The following is a 16,741-nucleotide window of genomic DNA, read 5'->3' as shown; positions in this document are numbered from 1 at the left end:
CCTCGCCTAGACCACCGTATGAGTATATTTTGATACATTCGTCTACACCATTATTCTGTTCCGAATGTACTTTCATTGACCGCTGCGGGCAGTTTCCTTTTGCCAAAGGGGCGAGTTTTGTTGGGCGCGAGGTCCACTGGTGGAAGAACGAGCGGTTTGATTGCGTGATCCCTCCAGCGAAGAAAAAGCTTATGCTTTTGCAGCGGAGCCCTCGCCCCCGTGCCAGCGTTCGCTAGTCACGGGAATTGAACTTTGCAGCACAGTTGCGAGAATGACCTGGCAGTATGCTTACTTACTTACTATGCTTACTGAAAACAAGCGGCCAAATTATTCGGCACTGTAAAGAGCGACGAAAGCGACAATATTGGATGCAGTATGAGAAATGGCTTGGGATCAATGAAATCTCTTAATCGTAACCGCTCTTTCATTGCAGTAAAATGCATGTACGTCGATCGGAAGCAAACGAATATATATCGCAATTTGCATAATGCAATCGCGCAGCTGCAGTGCTAGAAATTTATCATTCCTTCCTCTTTCTGAAACCAGAGGAGTTTGACACTTCAGCAAGTTATTTTTCAAAATGATTCTGTCATACTTCTGCCTAGAATTTATTGTCTTATCAAGGGCTCTTTATTTTAATCACTGCCACTCTATGTATAAGTCATGAAATGTGGCGCCGAGCTGAATGCAATACGACATAATTAGGCACCCCATGGATTTCTGTTACATTTCAGGCACAGTAGTGCGATAGTACAATTTTTTACTATCACCCTGCTATCTTTAAACATAACCCTACAAAGTGCACATTCATGCAGAGTAATAGAGTGGGAATTCCTATAAACAAACAAACCGAGCTGTTTGCATCAAACGCAGGATCACTACTGTGTATATCCTGTAGTCGATTTGTTATCACAGTACTGACTGCTTTGTACATTACCATATCCAGACCCCAACGGCCTTCCCCTCGTCCACCACCTGCATACCAGCCCCCTGCACCACCTGTGGCCAGACCACCGTAAGACGTTATGGCTCTCACAAAAAAAAAATATGCATGCGCGTGATCACATCGCCCACACTAATTCTGCAATCCTATTTTAAACCACCCCTTCCTTACTCAAGACCTCCTCAAGCGCCACCACCTCTCCCTAGACCACCGTAAGTAACAATTACTTACGGTGACTTTCTGCGAAAGTGTCACATAGCCCACGTACTAAGAGTGCACATGAGTTGGGCTCTTACAGATCCCGCATTACCCCAATGCGATATCCATTTGACTGGGTTTTCGACCTTTTTTGGTTCTCGTTCGATAAAGTTCTCTCATGGGAACCATGCGTTTTCCCCAATTTAATCGCTCCAGATTGTGCGAAGCAACCGCAGCGGCGCTCAATTTTTTAATACAACGCTCTCCTCTACCACGAGGCAGTCAGTGTCAGTATACATAAATAGAGGGACAAGCTGTCCTAATAACAAGGCAGAAAGAGCTTCATCTTTCGTTGTCGCCTGATATCTTGTGTACTCTATGGCGTGTGGGCTTCTGAATTCTCTCTTCGAATAAGAACTCAGCCGCAATCTTTTTCGATAGTGTTAAGCAAGAACACTTTTCGGCGACTATTTCCGTGGTTTATATTGTGCAATTTATTGTGCATAATTCGCCGAAGCTTATTATGTCATCATCATCATCCTGGTCATAAACCTGTCTACGTCCACGGCCTCCGTTATGTAATAGTGTTCAACTCAGGTATTTGTAAATATTTGCCTAAGCGAGATAGGTCGAGCGATGCCTCTGCAAATTTTAAGCACTTTACTGGAATTTATGGATCCTAAATACTGGAAACAGCAGTACATTCTTACATTCTTCGATATCAAATGTGCAGCATTCACCCTTCATGCTGTAGCGCCGACATTCCTCCTGTAAACTTAGCAAGTTACCCATGCAACAAATATTTCACGTCCTAATACGTTTTCCACATAATGCTTGAGGCTTCGGGGTTTTCTTAGTCATACTATGTATGAGTAAATAATAAATATTCAATATTGGGTAAAATTATTCATCGTGCAGTGTTTCAAAAAGCTTTCACTAGGGATAGAATTCATTTATTCATGTTTATGTGAACATTCTGGGTATCGTTAAAAACATATCAGTAGTGAGGGAATCCGTAAGCTGGTCGCTGTTATATCCTTCCCAACCGCACTTGACACTAATGTGCAGGCACATATTTCATATAAATTAGCTTCCACGAGTAAATTTCTTTTAATCACCGGCAAGAACACTTATTGTAATATTTGGATAGCTGATCGCAAAGGTAGTAGTTATTTTAATCCCTTGCACTTGGTATGTGCTTGGAAGGTTTACATACAAGTGAGAAATATTTGCAGACCACAAGTTCCACCAGCACGGCCACCTCCGTCATTTCCTCCTCCACCTCCTGTGGCTAGACCTCCGTAAGGAATGAGAATACTCTACCTTTCTTCGCTATTCGCCGGTACGCATAATATGTCATGTATCAACCAGGAATAATTCTCCCTTACAGACCACCACCACCTCCTCCATCCAGACCCCCTCCAGGACTTCCTCCGGTGGCGAGACCACCGTAAGAATTCCCTGGCATCTCTTGACTATTTTGTTAAAAATGCCCAGGAAAGTTTTAGAGCGAAATCATCATTTCCACGTTTGTAGCCCTCCTGATCCCCCATACGTGCCACCAGAACGTGCGCCAAGACCACCGTATAATAACATTTGAATATGATTACTATGCCTTATTTACATTAGCAAATGTTATTTCTTCTTTGAACTTGTGGCTGCTGCACTGCAATATTCAACTTCATGGCTCATTCTTCGTATTACAGCTGTTGAGGAAAATACCTGTTTCCAGTTATCCACACCCGATTTCTGTTGATAGTTGCTTGATGTTCACGTTTATTTTTTCACTACCTTGTTGTTGCAAAATATCATGGCTGTAAACGGATGTGAGACTGGACGAGATTGCTGAGGTCCATTTTTGAGGGAGCGCAATTGACCGACGAACAAGATAAAGAAGACCGTAAGACAAGGCCCTGGCCTATGCGTGAAGGCCTTAATATAAACCGGAAGGAGCAAATACACAAGAGCCACTACATGCGTGCGCATCTAATGTCACCATTACATGCAAAAGTCTTCAAGAATGATCATGTGAAAATCCATTAGGTTGATGCATGGTACTAAGATTCAAGACCCATCAGTTTTGTTAACGTGGAATGCTCCGATTATTTCGAGTGCGTTTCCTCCACATGTCTGAAGATGGCACTAGTTTTCTCAAAATTTAGCTTACGATTACATGACAGATGGGAGGAGAGGAGTACCCGTTAAACTGTTATACTGACGCAACCTTTCATTGAGGCGTACGTCAGACGCTATACGTCATTTCATGGTGACGCTGCTTGCTTAGAGCCGACTTGAGGGCATTACAGGCAATTCCTCTCTTGATACTCTTAGAGTGGCTTCGGCAAGAGCTCAGAAGGATTTTTTCAATCGCGTCGAATAGCACCAGCAAGCATGCTTTGGTTCTAAATAGATTCGGATCTCTATAAACTGAATACAGCCATCCTTGGGTAACTCACCTTTGAATGTTACACCAAAAAATTGTTCCCTAAAACTCTTTATCAAGTCATTATGAACAGGGGGGCTGTCATTTAGTAAAAAAAGGATAAAATAATCAGCACAGCGAAAAATTATCGCCAGGCCATGCACCTAATTCGCTATAACGCGATCCACAGCTGACAGGAATATATCACTCAAAACATGTCCCACTATCGAACCAATGCATGTACCCGATATTTGAGTATATAGGGTACACTCCCAAGTAACAAGCAACTTTCAGATGGACACAAGACTGACAACACGGCCTCAACAGTGACACCGCAATTGCTTCTAAAAATAATATCTTCATTCGGGTAGGCAATGTTTTACAAACAACATTAGCTTATCATGTGGAATAGAGTGAAAAAGAGCTTCGTTTAAGCTCGTCGAAGTGCAGCGACTGGGGTTCTGAGAAAGGAGGTACTCATTCACTTGGCTAATTCCGTGATGAGGATTATTTCATCAAAATGAAGTGAAAAGGATCCCCCAAAAATAATTTCAAGGGTACCCCCTCATACCATTCGTCATCTCATTGTATTGCTTGTTAGCGCCGCGGTGCTACAGTGGTCAAGGTGCTCAGCTGCTGTCCGGAACGGGATTCTCAGAAAGGTGATACATGGAAATGAAAAGGGCCCCCATGAGATAACCTTACTGGTATGGCGCGAGTTTGATCCCGGCCAAATCGGCCGCATTTTCGATGAAGGCGAGAATGCTAGAGGCCCACGTACTTAACTTAGGTGCTTGCTAAAGAACCGCAGGTCGTCGGAACTTGCGGAGGCCTTCACTACGGCGAGCCACATAACTGTATCGTGGTTTTGGCGCAGGAACCTCCTGAAGTTATTGCTATTGTTCTCCTCGTAGTGATAAGTCAATCTGTGAGAAACCGACCGTCGTCTTCACGTGACATCATCAGCGCATCATAGATTAACAAAAATCATGATTCTTGCAGCACCCTTCCATCTGTCAGCCTAATGTATTGTGAAAGTATTCTTCCAGAGTTTCGCGCATAATGGTGGCATTAGATGCGCACGCATGCTGTTTGCGCATATTTATTTCTTCCGGCTTGCAATAAAGCCTTCATTCAGCGCCTTGTCTTATGACCTTCTTTGTCCCGTGCTTCCGTCTTTTGCGCTGCTTTTAAAAAAGAATCCTGGCTGTACTGGCACTGATTTTATCGTAAAGAGCGCGTAGCGTTTATTCTCTCGAGCGCCTTATTTAACACTTCAATGTCCGCATCGATGCAAGGCAGACATAACTGAAATGCCTATGGCGGTCAGATTCAGATCGTGCTGGCCGTATCCCTTCTTCGTAGCAGGAAATTGTTGAGGCTCCGTTTTCCTATGGTACCCTGTGATCTTGAGAGAAGAATCGTTTTAATGATGGAACGAAAACTTAGTGCTCTACGATATGTAGCAGGTTCCGTACCACGTGGTGCTTTGTTTTGCTCTATGTGCCAGGCAGTGCAACAATTCACTTTTCATAGTGAATGTATAGCGAACTATTTCCTTTCTTGCGCATTTTTATCCGTTCATTGGAAGAGACATTCAGGCACGACACGGCGGTCCTTCACAGAAAATCCTAAATCGCTACGTTCAAGCTGAATTATAAATGCAGCAGGGAGTCGAGGGATATATCCATCTGCAAAGTGTTACGGCAGAGCACCAGTTAGACCACCAAACAGTCTAGCTACTGCAGCAAGAGGCCTACTTCAGTTTAGTTATGGTATCAATTATGCTCGTATACAGTTGTCTTAGTAATACAGATTGTCGAATCATCAGCAATGCTCGTGATGGGGCTTCAGGTATTAGGAGAGTCATACCTTTTTCGCAATGGAAAAGCGTACGTCAATATTCCGTTATTTGGCAGTAGCAGGAGCAGCTGTGCATAGCGGAAAGATATTATCAGGTGGTTGCGATGATGAAAGCATCCTTAAAACCAGGATAGACCTGACTCTTCCTTCGGGGAACCCTTGCCCAGCAAAATATAGCTACATTACATTGATAGGGGAGAGCACGGCCTTTGCTTTTTGTCTATCTAATCATTAGGCGAAACCTGTCGACTTCTACACATCTGCAATCGTAGATTTCAATGTCAGCACTGCTGCTCCGTGAGGTTCCAGAATGTACATCACTGCTCGCGTCGTGTGTGCAATGCGTGTAAAACACTCCAAAAACCTCGACCATCTTCCGATGCCTGTAAGAAATTTCGCAAGTGAAACTTAATCAACATGAACAAAAGTACATGCATGTCCTAAACACCCCATCGAAGAAAGCATCGTCAAGATGCTGCGCAACGAAAATATAGGGCAATGAAGAAACATGTCCTAAATTTGAAAAAGTCACAGTTTCTCCTCAAGGGCGAAGCAATGAATGCGGTAACAGCAAATTGGAATGTCACACGAAGAACGTCAAGCAGCTCGAAACTTGCAGAGCACTGCTCAAGCACAAAGCACGCACGAACGAACACACACAGGACGAGCGCGAACTGGCAACTTTAGCAGCTCGATACTTAAAGTGCGCTGCTCAAACAGAACAAGGTCACACGAAACGAACGCACAGGTACACACAGGACGAGCGCGAACTAACAACTGTCACAGTTACTTTTTGTTTTTCAGCAACACTCCTTTCGCAAACGCGGCCGTTGCAGCGAGCGAAGTGACCTTCGTGCGCTCTGTAACTTCAACGCAAACTTCGCGATGAAAACACAAGAAGTACAAACCGCCCCCATCACGAGATGAGCGCGCGCGCACGGGTGACAACGCTCTATAGGGCAAAGACAAGGTGATAGAGGTATACGAGGAGCGCGCGCATCGCAACGAGCGGGGCGACGACCTTTAAAGCGCGCCATTCGCGCCATCCGGCTGGAGATCACGAGAACACGCTGAAACGCTTCCGAGCTCTGAGTACCACCAGCGGTAAATAGTGTATATAAATAGCTCGCCGTTAGTATGCTGAAGGACGTACTCTGCGTGGCCGAGTCGTCTAACGCCGCACGCTGCGGAGCGAGGGGTCGCAAGTTCGAATCCGCGCTTCTGAATATATTTTCACAATTACTTTTCTTCGTCGCTTTTATATATATATATATATATATATATATATATATATATATATATATATGGAACATGACGGCAATGGCGATGCCAACGCTGACGGCAAAAACCACCCGCATATAATTGCTATCGCAATGATACAAAAGAACGTAAACTGTGAAGTCTAAAATGACAGTGGATGATTAGTAACGCTTCCATAACCGCACTCTAACCGTGATATTGCTAAATACAGGGTCGTGAACACATACCTGCTGATTGCTTTGGATAACTTTTGCACCGAGATCAACTTAATATTCATTTTTTTTATTGCAAATTGGCCACTTGAAGGCAGTAGGCTACCCAAAATGACACCGTTTTTGTAGGTGAAGAGCCATTTAATTAGCAAGGACCTCGCGAAACTGGCACTATCTTTTCCTTTTCAGAACACATTCATCAAAAAAAAAGTTAGATAGAGGTCCACAATAGTTCACGTAATGTGAGTCAAGGCATGCATTTAGGAGATGTGGGGAGAACATCTCGCGCTTTTCTCAAATTTTTTAGGCTTTAAGGAATCTGTAACACGTGTAGCTCAGAAAATGCCAGATTGAGCATTAAATAACAGTGCGAAAATGTCATGCGTTTGGTAGGGGTGCTATATGAAATATCGCGGTCGTCCTGCCAAATTATTTGGTGTAAACATAGCAACATTGTGATGACAGATTGCCGAAGCTTTATAAAATTTCCATGAATGGAGTTAACATAGCAGCTCATCGTCGGGCAGGACATTGGTTTGGACGACTTGGTTCATACTGCATGCCTACTGCGTTTTCATGCGGCATTGTACCAGCTGTATTGCAACAAAGTAACCTTATATTTCTCTATCTGAAAGCGAATTACTGTGAGATTTTAGCGACCTATATTCGAAGGGGTCTTCCAAAACTTGTGCTCAAAGTTTGCCGTCTTATTAACGGTTCTTTCTTTTCATTACTACCACTCGGAGTATAACTGCAATTTCATATACCTAACTAGTCGAAGGTTTTGTCACTGCTCTTCAGGAATGATAGCACAATTTTATGCTATCACTCTGTTATTCTTCAACCTAACTGTACAAGGTGCAAATTCATGCAGAGCTATAGAGTTGGAATTACAATGAACAAAACAATAACATATATAACGGCGTCTGACGGATTACTACTGCTGTGAAATTTCGGTACTTATGTTTTGATGACAGAGTATTGACTGCTGTGTACAATCACATACCCAGAACCCAACGTCCTACCCCTCGACCTCCCCCTGCATACCAGCCCCCGGCACCACCTGTGGCCAGACCACCGTAAGATATTATGGCTTTCAAATGAAAAATTGTATACGCATGATCATCCACCCAGCACTAAGTTTTCAATTCAATTTTAAATCATCCCTTGTTTCCTGAAGGCTTCCTCCAGGACCACCACCTCTCCCCAGACCACCGTAAGTAGCAAATGCTTACGCTGATTTTCCGTTAAAGCGTAACACAGCCCACACAGTAAAAGTGCACATCAATAGACCTCTTACAGGTCACCCCTTACACCAGTGTTATGCCCATTTAAAACACTTCTGTGGGTGTCTAGGCTGTCTCTCGACAAACTAGTCTAATAGAGACCATAAGTGTGTCCCAAAGGAGCGCTGCAACATTTCTGAACCAATGGAACACCCACATCTTTGGCCACCGTACCGATTCCCTCATACAAAAATTTTGTCCACTTTTCATAGAGCCTTTCATGATAATCGGGCGAAAAGAGCGTCGTCTTTCGTTTTCGTCTGATATATGCGTGTACTATGTGACATTTGGGCTTATCCATTTATTTTTGGAATAGCAACTGAGCCGATATTTTGAGTTCTACAGCATTTAGAAAAAACAGTTTTAGGCTAGTATGACTGTGCTCATGTATTTTAGTTTTTTTTTGTGCCTCTATAAAACAACTACCGTATGCTCCTTGCGCAAAAGTACTTATATTCAGGTATTTTGAATACTTGCCTTATTGAGATAGGTCGAGTATTGCGTGCTTGTGCGTACGACAATTATTCGCATGCCTGCCAAAATTTCAATCCTTTTTCCGGAATTTATGGATGCTAATTGCTACAAGCAGCACTGCGTTCATTCAGATCAGACAGTTAACGTTCATTCACTTAGGCTTTCGTAAATAATTCAATGACATGGTCGGCGATGACAATAGTGCATATTCAAAAGCAGTTAGCTGCTTTGTAGGTCTGATGCAATAAATTATTCCCAAAATGATTGCTACGGAGCTTCCATTCCTAGCATGTCATAGCGCAGACGTTCCTTCACTTAGATTAACAAGTTGCCTGTGCTGCAAGTATTTTATGTTTAACTGGGTTACTACGTTTTTCTTGAAGCTTCGTGGTTTCTCTTGCAATGTTATGTTGGGGTAACGCATGAATATTCAAAGTAGGATTGTGACATGGTCATAACGTTGACGAAGGCAGCAGTCGGCGTGTTCAAAAGGAAACTATTCGTGCGAACTTGTGTCCAGGAAACGAAATGGTAAAGTAGAAGCAATACACGCTTTACACTGATAGCAGCAAGCACTGTCGCCGGTAATGTGATCATCGGTGAAACGCGTCGTCTTTTATACATCAGACATAGAACCTAAGGAGTGCTGCCCACTCCTAGGTTTAAATGTACATATATACGCCATAAAGTGGACGAGAGGATGATCACCGCCGTAGCTCAGTGGTAGAGCATCGGACGCGTTATTCGAAGGTCGCAGGTGCGGTCCCTGCCGGCGACAAGTTGTCTTTTCGTCTGCTTTACTTTCTTCACATTTATATACTAATTACTAGAAATAACACCCCCTTTACCTTCCTTGGCTTTGTTGTCTGTTAGTTCTCATTATAGAACCTTCCAGCGCTATTGCTGGTGTTCGCGTAAGTTCTCGCATAAACTTGACTGTTTGCGTCCTGCGCTTAATCTTAACAGAATGATCTCAAACAATTGCGATTCTGCCCGAACATGCCGAATAAAATTGAAGTTACTGCGAAAGGAATTTGCACAAGGCATTTTTTATAAAATTTTAGTAGATTTATAGGAAGTGTCGCCGCTTATGTTGTGGGTTGCCATCTTGGAAAACGCTCGCATGCTCCTCCGCTGCGCACGCCTCGCTGAGTAGACGAAATGAGCGGGCGAGCGGCTCGCCCCGTAAAGATACCGCTTTCGCAGCGTACCGCGCATGCGCGCTTCACCTCTCCGCTCGTCCGCTGGCTCGCAGACCCGCCCAGCTATTCCCCTCTAGTCTTTGTGGGTGCAACCCTAATACGTCAAAACCGCGATAAACACGCGTCACAGTATTACCGTCTTCCGCATAGACCATATTTACATGCTTTCACTGCAAACAGATTACACATGCTCAGTTATTGTAAAACGGTGTTTCATGAAGTGTTGTTTATGAAAACATCCTGATCATCGTTAAAAACATTCTGATATTGATTGAGCCCGTCACTTGTCGTTGTTATGTCATTGCTCACCGCCTTAACGACTAATTCAATAACTGTATCATATTTATTGCATATTAGCATGCAGCAGCCAACTTCTTTCCACCACCGTTAAGCAGACTTATTCTAACATTGCTTTAGACGATTGTAAAGGAGGTAGTCAGCAAGCTGCTTGCACTATGCGCATGCTTGCAACCTTTACGCAAATTGACCAATAATTTGCAGACCTCAAGCTCCCCCAGCACGACCACCACCATCGTTTCCTCCTCCACCTCCGGTGGTCAGACCTCCGTAAGAAACAAGAATAGTTTAACATATTCCGTTATTCACCATTACGTCCAATATGTCATGTATGAACCAGGAATAATGCTCTCTTCCAGACTACCGCCACCTCCTCCACCCAGACCCCCTCCAGGACTTCCTCCAGTAGCGAGACCACCGTAAGGCTTAACATGGAGTTGCTTGACTGCTTAATTGAAAATTGATCGGCAAACTTTTATGACAAAATCATCATTCCCACATTTTCAGCCCTCCTGGTCCTCCATACCAGCCACCAGCGCCTGCGCCAAGACCACCGTATGATAATATTTGAATATGATTACTCTGCCTTATATTCTGTAATTTTCATTTTTTTTTCTTTCCCTGCCACGCCACCTTCGTGGCTGATATTTCGCATTAACCAAGGCACCTATAGAGAGTTGTCTGTTGAGAGTTGCTTGGCGGTTAATGTTGTCCCTACCTTGTAGCCGCAAAATGACTTGGCTGTGCACAAATTCATTTTGTTGTTCAGACAACAAAGAGTTTATCGTCTCCTACGCATCGATGTCGTAATAAAAGCGCCGTAGACATAACTCAAATGCGAAAGCTGATTAGGTTAAAGTGGCCGACAGCTGTCCAGAATGTGTGATTAAATCTTAGTTAAAATGAAAAGACCGTGAATTATAGTGGCAGGTTCCAGCACCCTTTTCGTGATTTGCGTAGCAGTATATTTTTAAATTGTGACTGAAAGTCGTTAAAGGCCGGTATGTCGCGCAGTCTAGCGGGAATGCCTTGATGCAGCAGTATGGAGCACCAGAATTAGTGCTCAAGATTATTGTATGTATATTATTGTCTATCCCCGCTCCATTCTGTGCTGCTTATGAGCTGAAAAAAGTTCGCTCCCAGAAGCGGTGCTGCATTTGTGGCAACTGAACATGTCGAGCCGCGGCGCATGCGCGCAGATTGCACGCACCTGCAGCACACCGCAGCGAACAAACACGAATCGCTGTCGCGCACGCCTCCGACTGCTTGCAGCATGTGTTACGTGCATGATTTCATATTGGCTGTAGATCGAACAATTCTGATTATAAATGTTTCACGGCGTTTTTCACGTTACCCTTCCGTGATTAAACACTATGACCGGTAAGCTTTCCGTTGCGCTAAATAAAACAAGCGCAATTAAAATTGGTTGTCTCTCTCTTTAAGTTTGTGCTATCCGTAGATCTTCCTCAGCGCATAGAAATTTCTTATTGTTCATGCGGTCTCTTCTCATAGTAACCTGTTATTATGAGAGAAGAATCGCTTTAACGCGTGAAGGGGAATTCAGTGTAGTGCGATATCTAGCAGGTTGCGTACTGCGTAGTACTTTGTTAGCACTAAATTACTATGTCAGCCAGTGCAGAGATTCACTTTTCAGGGGGAATATATTGCGAACTACTTCCTCAATTGCGCATTTTTATCCGCTCCTTCAAGCTGACGTTTAAGAGCGAAGCAGCGCTATTTCGCAAAAAAGTTTTCATGGCTATATTTAATAGCTCTATTGCAAATGCAGTGAACTGTCGAGGGGTGCAGTTAGTATACGTACACGTACAGTTCGCGCGCATTGCCGCTGAGAAAAAATGTAAAAAAGTGCTGTTCAAGTTTTCGAGGTATATTGGCTTTGTACTCATAGCATGCACCAGTCAAATATTATGCTACAGTAATATCATTCGCAATAACTGATCCCCTGCGTCATTTATAAGACATATTGATGATATGATAACACTTACTGTTCTTCAGCACTGGACATTCCTTGCACATCACAAATGAGGCTCCTATTAGTATTTCCTGATAATGGTTTTTTTTTTTCATTAATATCACATGACGAATACTGCGTAGAACAAATTCTACCCCATTCACAGACCCCGGCGCCCCCCTGGACGACCGCCTCCAGCGTACACTCCTCCACCTCCCTCAGCTGGACCACCGTAAGCAGCTGTACATCTTACCTCCACCTTGGGATAGTTGTAGCGTTTGCTACAACCACGACGGGACTAAATAGAATTCGGCAGCTGTTACACTCTTGTAACATAAGAAGGTGAAAACATGCATGCACTCATGTAAGACAAATGTGCTGCAACGAGACAGCACATATGTTTGGCGTTGGGTCGACTCTAGGAACTGCTCATCCAATCACTTTTTGTCTTTCTTCGCAGTATTCGAAGGTGTGCAGACTTTAGCGAAGTAACCACTACGCCTCTGCACGCTGCATGTTGCGTTAATGCTATGGTGACATAGGTCGGCAAAAAGATTGAAGCTCACTCAGACCCACTCAAGAAACATATTTTGCTCTGAGGGCTCACTCGGACTCAGACTCACCAACATTTTCCTCAACCGGATGCACTCGGACTCAGACTCACTAAACTTTTTCCCAGTCCGACTCACTCGGTCTCAAACTCACCAACATATCACTCAGCCGGAGTCACTCAGGCTCACGGCTTGACCTGAGTCTGAGTGAGCCTGAGTGAGTCGACTCATCAGTCCGTTAGCGTAAAATTAGCTTTTTCGATCATGGTGTCCACATTCTTCAAATGCTCATATTTCACATAATCGGTGCTCTATGATGCGCCTTTTGACCTTGTACTTTCAAATACGAGCTATCAGTGGCTTCAATCCAGTAAAGACACCTTTGTGAAATACGTGAATCACACGAGATATTTTTATCAAGAACTTCCCGTGAAAGTGTTAACGGGGGAAGTCAACACAAGTCCCCCCCCCCCTAACTCACGCGTCTGATCAATAAATTTTGAGGTGGTGCAAGAACCCTAGTGCGTTGAAATATGCGTGACCAGACTTGAGTAATAACGTAAGCCGATATAAGGCTGATGACAAAGCCGAAGATGAGTAGATGGGATCATAGGGCGGCAATAAAGTATGGAAATCACTCACACTCACTCGAGAAATATATCTTGCGCTTAGGGCTCGCTTGGATTCAGACTAACCAATTGTTTCCTCAACCAGACTCCATTACTCAGACTCACTAAAATTTTCCTCAACCGGACTCACTCGGACTCAAGCTCATCAAAATATTACTCTCCCGGACTCACTCAGACTCATGGCCTGATCTGGGTCTGAGTTAGTCTCAGTGAGTCGATTCAAGAATGAGTTTGCCGACCTATGGGTGGATGATAAGGATTAACGATAGCTGAGCCCCTTTACAATGGGTTACAAGCTTGCAGTCCAAGCTTGTTGGCATGGCTCTGCTAGAACACTTCACCACTGGCACACAGACTACTGGCTTCAATTCCCGCTCTAACCCTCTTTTTCGATTCAAGCAGTGCCAGGGTTTCTTGGCACCGAGTCGGCTTTCGTTCGGCTCCGCGCAAAATCGTCGCCAAGGTCGTCGCCAACGAAGACACCTAAGGCTTTCGCCTCAATAGCGCCTTCCATAGTATACCACATCCTGACTCACTGAGGCCACCAAGACAACCGCCTCCGGCCCTTAAGAACATTTCCTAACATAATTGATCAACATACAATTATCTATTTTGGATAAGTGTCATCTTTCATATCAATGTATTCTTGTAGATGACCTCCCCAACCGAGGCCTCCACCTGTGGCAAGACGGCCGTAATGGTCTTTGTGGTTTTCTTCAACACCTGCTTATTATCCACGTGGTTAAAATTGTAATCGAAAATTGATCACCCTATAGATATTATACAAGCTGCTCTACTCCGAAAGCTGCTCTACTCCCACACTCCCTGGAAGCGGGCCGTGCCGCATATTTATTCGTCCTTTCGAATTCACTTTTTAACGGAAATCAGCCGAAACTCATTGATGCATAGGATAGCGCACCGCTTGTTACTTTTTTTTTTTTTGAGTCCGAGAGATGTTTGAAAGATCAATTATTGCTACGTTCGTATACTTGAAACGTCGCACTTTCTAGGTTTTCGATACCAAGCCTTTCAAAGATGTCCTTATCCCATATTCCCGAGTTCTGGAGACCACGATAATAATCACACTCTAAGTAACGATTTACTAGCATGCTCAAACTCGTTTTCGTTTTAAATAACATATGTTTATTCTAGAAGTAATTATTAGAGTAGCCGAGATAACTTTCTTTCTTCTTTATTTTTGCATAACTAGGTGAACAAACAGAGAGAAAGACCTCTTGCTGCGGTTGGTGAAGTTGATGCTTCATTTTCGATATTCATTTCAATTTGACGTGTGTTACCCCAACTTTATTCTCGTCTCTTAACCCTTTCTGAGAAGACATGATTCTCGTCAAATTACAGTCGTACGGCCATAAAAAGTCCTCGCAAGACTACCATACGATCTCTTTTCCAGGAACCTGAAATCGTTTCCGTGAATATGTTGAGCAGTAACTGCAGAACACCTTTGCTCAAATAATGAACACAGTGTGGCACGTATTCTACACATATTCTTGGGTTGTTGCTTGTTCACATGCAGTCAGTTCACAAGGCTAGAGTGATTATTTCGGCTGGTTGGTACATGTCCATAGAAAAGGAGTAGCACCACGAACAACAGCACAAGACAGAGATGGTCTAAGCGCTCACTCACAACCAATGCTTTATTGGCACAAGACAGTATATATACGAACATGGAACATGAAAGGATATGAGGGAGAGCACAGAAATTAAAACTCGTAACACTTTACAAGGTATATTCGCTAACAAATCTATACAAACAGGTGAAAAAAAAACTAAATATCCGGAAAAAAATGAAAAAGCTATCATCCACGTGAGAGATGTGCCACCTACTGAGTGAGGAGCACTATCGAAGGTACGCTCACGCACTTATCGCCTTTTTTGTTGATGCAATATGCCTCATACATTTCACGTGCTCGCTGCTCACCAAAGCGCGTTAGTACTTTAAAGTGGTCAAATATAGCATGGCAGCGACAAATCGAGCAATGCGCGGCCAAGTGGCTGCCAACAAATCAAATCTAATCAAATCAAATCCAGTTTATTTTCATTCTGTCATGCAGAAAGAAGGACACTGACAAAAAGCTCTCTTTAGAACAAGTTGACTAGTTCACAGCCCCGTAAATAAAAGGAATAGAAAAAGAAGAAATAGTCGGAATGGTAACAGCAGCACGGTGAATAAAAATGATAAAATGACACTTCACAGGTAGTGTGCTGCAACAGGACATACACACCTAAGAATGGGATTATACATCTGATGAAATGCCTTATACATCTGATGAAATTGATGAAATGCCTTGGGGAATGCCTGACCAAGCCTTATTAAAATTCCTGTTTTGGATATCCCAATGCGAGTGCACTGGCTTAGAGTGACATTTGGTCGGCAAAAGAAAGTGAGCTCAGGTTATTAAGGAATAAATCCGAATAAAAGCAATCAGCAAAAGAAATCAAATAAAATATCTCACTCGTTAGAGCCATAGCAAGTTTGCGTTTCTGAATGAGCACGAAATTTGTTACCCACACAAACAAGAAACAATGTCTATTCGCGACAATATCTATTCATCGTTCATAATCAGAGAGGAGAACAATTTATCATTTTTTTAATGAGAGCGCAAATCGAAACATTATTGCACTTGTAAAACTTACGGGGAATGTTGAATAGAAGACAAGAATTTATAAGGCTGTTCTGGTGACATGTGTACATATATAGACTGCCGACTTGCTGAACTTCACATTTCACGCAGCTTTTAAAAAATGAAACATTCCAACCGTTTCGCGAGATATTGGAACACTGAGGACGCAACTTTCAGGCATTCCACGTCGAAGAAAGCCGCACGAGCGGAACCGCAGTTTGCGTACGGCAGTGCAGGAGCACGGCGCGGACGATGTGGGCAACACAATGGCGAAGGGAGCGTGCAAAAAACGGTATAGGCGGCGTCCATTGGTACACATGCTGGCATCCCCATAAAGGCCAAACCACATGCAGCGTTTTTTCTGGCATTTCCGGCGTTGCGTCCCTCGACGTCGTAACGTGAACGCCGCCAGAGAGGGCGGCACCACACAAAAAACAGTCAGGCTGCAACTTTCACCTTCTTGTGTAACATGAGTGTAGCGCCTGCCGAACGTTTCTAAGACTATCGAAAGGTGTTTGGCTTCTAAACCTCGTGTCGATGGCAGCTTCACCGTTGTCCCATCGTAGTGTGCATTTGACTGTCTTGTTTTCGTCGCTGAAGTAGTCAAGAAGTTCGGTTGAAGACAGGGCCACTGTGTTCCCCGCGTTGTCAGTGCTCACTTCTTGTGAGCTCAGCAGCACGCAGCAGTAGGAAGGAGTCACAGAACGACGGTAAAAGAGCAGCAGCTGGCAGCCGACAGTTTTCGTTTATTGGCGTACATTGACAGATGGCTGACAGCGCTTGTGCAGTT

At 43.7% G+C, this 16,741-nt stretch overlaps 1 protein-coding gene across 1 annotated transcript in view; it reads left to right on the top strand.

Annotated features, from left to right (window-relative positions):
• The window catches only part of LOC119380888 (basic proline-rich protein), a 188,822-nt gene that overhangs the window by 131,086 nt on the left and 40,995 nt on the right, over window positions 1-16,741 (top strand). The window lies entirely within an intron of this gene.

This window comes from Rhipicephalus sanguineus, chromosome 1 (genome assembly GCF_013339695.2).
Source record: "Rhipicephalus sanguineus isolate Rsan-2018 chromosome 1, BIME_Rsan_1.4, whole genome shotgun sequence".
NCBI lineage: Eukaryota > Metazoa > Arthropoda > Arachnida > Ixodida > Ixodidae > Rhipicephalus > Rhipicephalus sanguineus.
Note: the sequence above shows the minus strand (reverse complement) of the source record. Positions and strands in the feature narration are given on the sequence as shown.